The sequence below is a fragment of the Pristiophorus japonicus genome, unplaced genomic scaffold (assembly GCF_044704955.1).
Source record: "Pristiophorus japonicus isolate sPriJap1 unplaced genomic scaffold, sPriJap1.hap1 HAP1_SCAFFOLD_112, whole genome shotgun sequence".
Classification (NCBI taxonomy): Eukaryota; Metazoa; Chordata; class Chondrichthyes; family Pristiophoridae; genus Pristiophorus; species Pristiophorus japonicus.
This window is the reverse complement of record NW_027250777.1, coordinates 548,113-556,717: the sequence shown is the minus strand read 5'-3', so window position 1 is coordinate 556,717 and position 8,605 is coordinate 548,113. Positions and strand designations below refer to the sequence as shown.

General features: G+C 45.0%; 1 non-coding gene across 1 annotated transcript; it reads right to left on the bottom strand.

The window, feature by feature from the left end:
• Nucleotides 1-7,944: 7,944 nt before the first annotated feature.
• Nucleotides 7,945-8,018, bottom strand: trnan-guu (transfer RNA asparagine (anticodon GUU)). The gene has a single exon. It is a non-coding gene; the product is annotated as a tRNA-Asn (tRNA).
• Nucleotides 8,019-8,605: the final 587 nt, after the last annotated feature.

The following is an 8,605-nucleotide window of genomic DNA, read 5'->3' as shown; positions in this document are numbered from 1 at the left end:
TGCATCCCAGAGTACTTAAGGAGGTGGCCTTGGAAATAGCGGATGCATTGACAGTCATTTTACAACATTCCATTGACTCTGGATCAATTCCTATCGAGTGGAGTGTAGCCAATGTAACCCCACTTTTTAAAAAAGAAGGGGGAGCATAAACAGGGAATTATAGACCGGTCAGCCTGACCTCAGTAGTGGGTAAAATGATGGAATCAATTATTAAGGATGTCATAGCAGCGCATTTGGAAAGCGGTGACATGATAGGTCCAAGTCAGCATGGATTTGTGAAATGGAAATCATGCTTGACAAAACTTCTGGAATTTTTTGAGGACGTTTCCAGTAGAGTGGACAAGGGAGAACCAGTTAATGTGATATATTTGGACTTTCAGATGGCTTTCGACAAGGTCCCACACAAGAGATTAATGTGCAAAGTTAAAGCAAATGGGATTGGGTGTAGTGTGGTGACATGAATTGAGAACTGGTTGTCAGACAGGAAGCGAAGAGTAGGAGTAAATGGGCACTTTTCAGAATGGCAGGCAGTGACTAGTGGGGTACCTCAAGGTTCTGTGCTGGGGCCCCAGCTGTTTACACTATACATTAATGATTTAGACGAGGGGATTAAATGTAGTATCTCCAAATTTGCGGATGACACTAAGTTGGGTGGCAGTGTGAGCTGCGAGGAGGATGCTATGAGGCTGCAGAGTGACTTGGATAGGTTAGGTGAGTGGGCAAATGCATGGCAGATGAAGTATAATGTGGATAAATGTGAGGTTGTCCACTTTGGTGGTAAAAACAGAGACAGACTATTATCTGAATGGTGACAGATTAGGAAAAGGAGAGGTGCAACGAGATCTGGGTGTCATGGTACATCAGTCATTGAAGGTTGGCATGCAGGTACAGCAGGTGGTTAAGAAAGCAAATGGAATGTTGGCCTTCATAGCGAGGGGATTTGAGTACGGGGCAGGGAGGTGTTGCTGCAGTTGTACAGGGCCTTGGTGAGGCCACACCTGGAGTATTGTGTACAGTTTTGGTCTCCTAACTTGAGGAAGGACATTCTTGCTATTGAGGGAGTGCAGCGAAGGTTCACCAGACTGATTCCCGGGATGGTGGGACTGACCTATCAAGAAAGACAGGATCAACTGGACTTGTATTCACTGGAGTTCAGAAGAATGAGAGGGGACCTCATAGAAACGTTTAAAATTGTGACGGGTTTAGACAGGTTAGATGCAGGAACAATGTTCCCAATGTTGGGGAAGTCCAGAACCAGGGGTAACAGTCTAAGGATAAGGGGTAAGCCATTTAGGACCGAGATGAGGAGAAACTTCTTCACCCAGAGAGTGGTGAACCTGTGGAATTCTCTACCACAGAAAGTTGTTGAGGCGAATTCACTAAATATATTCAAAAAGGAGTTAGATGAAGTCCTTACTACCACGGAGTTCAAGGGGTATGGCGAGAAAGCAGGAAGGGGGTACTGAAGTTACATGTTCAGCCATGAACTCATTGAATGGTGGTGCAGACTAGAAGGGCCGAATGGCCTACTCCTGCACCTATTTTTCTATGTTTCTATGTTTCTATAACTTACTAAATACTAGTTGATATTGGCTGTGAAAAAGATATTGGTTTAATTGGGAAAAGGAAAAAAAAATTGGAGGAGGTAAAAGACACTCTCCATTGATAATGATTTTAAATTACGAGAAAGTTTCACTGCAGTTTGAAAAGATTTCCAGAATAGACGTTATTAATCAAGAAAAGTCCCGAACAGTCTAAACAAGCAGAAGGGTTTTGAAAATAACGAGGAGAAAAGATCTAAGCTATGCGAACTCAGCAGAGAGAGAAATAAAACACAAGATTTGCCCATTGAACGGGACTGTTAAAAAAAAACCGAAATGATGGCATGTTAACAGCTTGTGTGAACATTGGATTTCAGTAAACAAAATAGCTATTAAAAATGTGTGTTCTTATTTCAACAAACATCTTTGGCAAGTACTTGAATTCGATGTTAAACAAAAAAATTGGAGTTTAATCTAAAATGCTGTCTTTACCGATGAGACGATTTTTATTGTGACCACTTTACGAATGATTTCTGCTATTTTAACGGATTCCTAATTTCTAAGCAAGTTTTGAAGGCACAAAGATTTGGATGATTACGCGAAGTCACGTAATATTATCAGGCCTTCTTACAAACCTGTAAAGGAGTTAATCCTTTCCATTGACAGCTGTTTTACACTGGACCTTACTCATTTGAATTTCTTACTAAAATAAAGAAGACTCACCTGACAGACAGTGGAAATGGTGGGATAGTCAGAATAAAAATAAAACAGAACTAGCTGGTCAAGAGTTAAAAGCGAAGATAAATAAGCTGGAAGAGATTTAAAAAAAACAGGACGAGACGGATAGTGCAGTGTGCAGCCAAAGCACCATCACCTGTGGCAATCGAGCCAATGTATCCCACGGTGGGTCGGTGTAGTCCACAAACCCAACCTAACAGTAAAGCAGACTTGGATGTTTGGAGGAATAGTGGTGGCATTGGTGTTGATTAGAGTTTGGATAATATTTAGATGGGTCATCGTGCAGGCTCGAGCACAGCAGGCTCAAATACAAAACCGACTGCAGCCCAGACAGGGACATGAAGTGATCGAGATGGCACGACTATAAAGAATATGCATAACCTAACCCTTACCTCCGGTTCCACAGAGTGACCGCGACACAAGTAGACCAGAACCTAACACCTGGTGACGACCAGGCAATCTGTTTAAAATTTGCAGATAAAACCATCACCGAGATGGGACTGCAGTGGTGACTTCGACTCTGGGGACTCATGATACTGGGAACCTTGAGGCCCACACAAGCACTGCATAATACAGACGGACTACGAGAGATGCAGCACACGCAAGAAAGACACAGCTGTATCAACTATAGGGTTTTGTTTACTTTGACTGACGAAATATGCATTCCAGCAATCAAGGACTGGAGCAAGGACAGAACTGATTTTAACACGTGGCTGCAATTGAATCCGGATAAGAATAGAGTATGTGTGCGATGCTCTACGGGTACAAGAAGCAGTTGCATTAGACGAAGGGAGGCCGGGGGGGCCCGATGAATGTACCTTTGGAATAATTTGCGCGCCTCCTGCCCAGCCACAACCGTTAGTCACCCACAAAGAGGGGGTGGGGCTGTGTGGATACTATGAGGAGGTAGAGGCTGCCGCAATATCGTTGTATGTATGCTTCTCACCCCCTCCGACACCACGCCCCAAAGAACCACCACACTGCCCATGGAATTGTCATGTCCAACAATTACAAGGGGACCAGAAAATGGGATTGTGCTGTCCAACGAGGGTGAACTATTGTATAATAATGTTAAGCATGAAATTGTGCCTGTCCTGATCAATATCTCAGGTATACAGATGCCGGAATATTGTACAGAACAGGCAAGAAATATGTATAATGTATGAAGTAAAGTTGTAATGCAGCAGGCTGCCGATGGCCATGGGTGCCAGTAGATTCCGAGGACAGGAGCCAGTTCATAGGACTAAGAGGGAAATAGTTAATGATGTTGCGACCGGTTTTAATGCTGGAACCTCCATAGTAAACTAACTGGACATACAAAGGCTAAATGAAAGGGTGGAGCAGCTTAAAGGGGTGATGAAGGGATTATTAGAACGGGCAGAGCGGACTCAGGAAGGTCAATCCGAACTCGGAAGAGAGGGTGCTGAAATCCAATTGGATGGCCTCTCGGTCCTGGAAGCTCAGGCAAAAACAATCAGTCACCTTATCAACAGAGACAGAGAAGATACCGCAAAACTGAGACAGGGACAACTCTGTCACGCTTATGGCCTATGGATGGTGGGACAGATACGACACAACCACGATCATATCCAAAGGGGGGAGTTGCCAGACTGGATAGACAGCCCACATCTGGCTCAGTTGGCCAAACTGAAGGGGACACTGGGTAATTGCACTTTGAAGGGACTAACCAGAGTATGCCCAGTGATCCCAAACTGCCGAATGAGCAAAGCTGCCGGAGTGGGAATAGCCCTGATGATACCTATAGTCACACAAGACTCAGGACCGTTTCCCCTTTATCAACTGTAGAATATCGGGATCATACGGGAAAACACCTCCCTCCATTACTATCTGACCGCAGCCCCTGCTGTCCGCAGAGACAACACACTCTACGGGATCTCCCTGACGGGATGCAAGCAGACGGGTGACATTATGGTGTGCCCTCACCCGGTGGGACAGCAAGAACTAGTCGAATGTGGATTTAATCCAACCGATGGATGTGTTTTGGAAATAGTACCTGCCCCCACACATTTTGCCAGAACAGGTTACGGGGGCAAAGGGAAATACTGTGTCTCTACCACGGCGCAATCATATCGGTACAATGGCTTACAATGCCAGATCGCGCAAACAAACTTTTGCTTCACAGCCCGACGACCTCACAATAGGACAAGCCCGCATTATCCAGGTTAGACACCGAGGCCCAAAATCATTAACGCCATCGATCAGCTCCACGATCACCTGCAGGATTATGACGAGCCAGAGCAGGCCCCTATCCCACTTTTAGTTGCAGTATTAAGGGAACTAAGACTCAGAGTATGCCAGTGTGTCAGACTCTACCACCAACTACAGACAAAGATTAAAATATTGGAGAAGGATACTGACCAAGAGTTACAAAACCAGAGTTGGTGGAGGAGGGTCTGGGACTGGGGCATGAACGTAAACATCCACCCCTGGATTGGAATAATATCACACATACTGGTAGGGATACAGCTGGTCTTAACACTAACATGGAGAATCATGGCCTGTCGATCCTGCAGGCATTATGCACGACAAAGGAGTATCAGAACAAGGGCTCAAGTAAATAAAGTGACTTGTCCAGCAGAGGGACAGGGGAATCTGAACTACATCAATTTGATCCAAGCAACTGGGACTTCTGACACCACGTGGCTGGCCAGCACGTTGTGACAGGAAGTACCGGGTGGTACATAAAAATATAAGTCGAGTAACAAATAATGTTGTCGGTTAAAGGAGACTAGGATTAGTCCATTACCGAAAGGGGGGATTGTTGTCGGGCAAAGGCAAAGGCACCTGCTGAATATATGTCTGCATGTATGTATGTGTAAAATGGTCGCCAGATGCAAAATGGCTGCCAGGGATTCTGCAAAGCACGAGGGGAATTCAGCTAACAGTTAGCTTGAATACATTTTTGGGTAGCTGATGACACTGCAGTTCCATGTACAGGAACACTGGAAAGAGCGAGCTCAGCAGAACGTCCTTAATCAACAAACCACAGAAAGATGTCCCAGCAGAATACTGAACAAAGAAATTCCTGTGACTGTATAAGGATAAGGTGGTTAGGTGCAGACAGAACCCAAGGACAGTAGAGATAAGGGGATCTGGAGAATATCACGAGGCCATGAATAAGCCTCAGCTAAAACATGAGGTGATCACGCAGTCCCCTGGTGCCTGGGGGCCAATTCCATTGGCCCAGTGGAATCGATTTGTAATTTATAGTCGTTATGATTGGATTGTGTCCAGCCAACATGGGCTAAGTAATTATAATGAACTGTTGTAAAACATATAAATATCGATGAATTTCTTTGTTCGGTGGAGTGGAATGCCTGGAGTTGGACCAGAGGCTTTCTCCCCGCCGGTGTAATAAAGGCCATTTTGGGATTGGAACCGATCCCGAATGTCGAGTGATTCTTCCAGAAAAAGATTTGTGCTTACATAACCCGTGCTGTACCAGCCCTGGGAGAGATTGATTGGAAAGTGTAGAGGGAGCTTCACTCTGTTGCTAACCCCGTGCTGTACCTGCCCTGGGAGAGATTGATGGGACAGTGTAGAGGGAGCTTCACTCTGTATCTAACACCGTGCTGTACCTGCCCTGACGGGTTTGATGGGACAGTATAGTGGGAGCTTTGCTCTGTATCTATCCTGTGCTGTGCCTGCCCTGGGAGGATTTGATGGTACAGTGGAGAGGGAGATTTATTCTGTATCTAATCCATGCTGTACTTGCCCTGGGAAGGTTTGATGGGACAGACGAGAGGAAGCTTTACTGTATATCTTAGATGGGCTGTATCTGCTCTGTGAGTCTTTGATGGGACAATATAGGGGGAGCTTTAATCTGTATATAACACATACTGTACCTGCCCTGGGAGGGTTTGATGTGACAGTGTAGAGGAAGCTTTGATCTGTACCTGCCCTCTGAGTCTTTGATGAGACAATGTAGAGGGGGCTTTGATCAGTATCTAATCCGTACTGTACATGCCCTGACGGGTTTGATGGGACAGTATAGTGGGAGCTTTGCTCTGTATGTATCCTGTGCTGTGCCTGCCCTGGGAGGGTTTGATGGGACAGTGCAGAGGGAGATTTAAACACGTGCTGCACTGTAATGTATATATGCCCGGGTTTACCTGCCACCAGGGGGACCGACCGTCGAAGGTCATTGGGCCACAGACACACACATGCAACTCTTGTATATAAAGAAAGCCTCCATGTTTAATCCTTTGTTCCAGAGTTAGAAAAGTAGGGTCAGGATGCACCTGATTGAGTTCACGGTCGTAAACCTGCTGAGTTATTGCATATGCAACATGCACCTGCCCCTGGAAGAGTTTGATGGGACTGTGTCGCGGGAGATATATCTTGTAACTAATTTGTGCTGTACATGCCCTGAGAGTTTGAAGGGACAATGTAGAGGGAGCTTTCCTCTGTATCTAACCCCGTGGTGCATCTGCCCTAGGAGCGTTTGATGGGACAGTTTAGAAGAATCTTTACTCTGTATTTAACGCATGCTGTACCTGCCCTTGGAGAGTTTCATGGGACAGTGTTGAGGGAGCTTTACTGTGTATCTAACCCGTTCTGTACCAGCCCTGGGAGTGTTGATGGGTCAGTGCAGAGGGAGCATTACTCTGTATCTAACACATACTGTACCTGCCCTGGGTGAGCATGATGGGACAGTGTAGAGGGAGTTTTACTCTGTATCTAACACGTGCTGTACCTGTCCTGGGAGAGTTTGATGGGATAGTGTAGAGGGAGCATTACTCTGTATCTAACACGTGCTGTACCTTTCCTGGGAGAGTTTGATGGGACAATGTTGAGGAAGCTTTACGCTGTGTCTAACGCGTACTGTACCTGCCCTGGGAGGCTTTGATGTGACTGTGTAGTGGTAGCTTTACTCTTTATTTAACATTATTGTCCTTTTTAATCCACTTGTTTCACACCGAAACAAATCGTAACCGTGATGTGAATTTAACGCCACGTGATTCTTTGAAATCATCTTTAAATGATTGGGGAAAACCACTTCTTATGCCACCGAAAAACAGCTTTGATTCCAGGTCTTGGCGATAAATTTTGTAACACCATTTTTAAATTCAAAACCTAATAAAATTGACGACATGCAGCCAACGTGCAAAAGTAAGAATTATTTTAATCACCGTTAATTAGCCGCTAGCCTTCTTCAGAATGAAATAAATAATAATATAATTACTGAGGAACAGTGGTATCTTCAATCATTCATTTTCTCTTTACATGTGATGAAGTTTTATCCCTATCTCATTTACACGCTGTATGAGAATGGTTTAAAATTGTAAGTGTTTATGACTCAGTTGTAAAACCATTGATTGTGTGTGTGCCGATTCTTGATGGGAGGTGCACTTGAGACCGAAGTTCCAGTTCTATATATGTATCAATAGAATCAATTTCCACCAGTTTCTTTAAACCCAATAACATAATTTATTTCGAGAGGGCTGGATGGAGGAACATGATCCATGTAAAAAATTGTTATCGTTTTACTTGAACTGAATGCTCATAAAATATTGGAGTGGGAACTAACTGGATAACAGCACAGCTGGCAACATTTGCAGAAAAGATTCGTGCAGCCAAAACGCACAATGACAACCTGGGACTGTGCGGCACCGAATACTCGGGGAAAAACAGTTAAACACTTCGTCCCTGGGTGGGCTCAAACCACCAACTTTTCGGTTAACAGCCGAACGCGCTAACTCATTGCGCCACAGAGACTGATGGAAGTAGAATGTTCAAGGCATCCCAAACCAGGGTGTCAGACAGTTAAAGCTTCAGATTGCTCCGACCGGGATGGAACTTGTCCACTCTCAGTGGTACTTTTCACAAATAAAGGGTGGGACATTCATTGTGGATGTGTGGAAGCAGTCTGGCCCCGCACACTGCAGACACTTCCATGTCACCGCCAACCAGCTCTCCCACAACCGGTGTGATCTACCAACCAGCCTTCCAGTGCCTTGTCTGTGACAAAGTATTCTGATTGTCCCGAAGCCGGTGTTAGGTTTGAATTCCTTTTCAGCTCCTGACTGCGGATATTCCTGTGATTAAACAGGAACTAAATGCTAACAGGGACAGTTGGATTCACCGATTCTTTGCTTGGTGAAATTTCAAAGATTGAAAGCGACACACATCAACCCCAAACCTCCCGTGAGATGGAAGCCCAGTTGCTGTTTCAAGCTTGAATGCGGGAACAAGCAGAACTTATTCAAAGAAAGTCCAAGTCCCTGAGATGCCTGATTATTTGCACCAAACTCCTTTGCAAAGATTTGAGGTTCATGTTTGGTGATCTGGGCACATATTTTGCC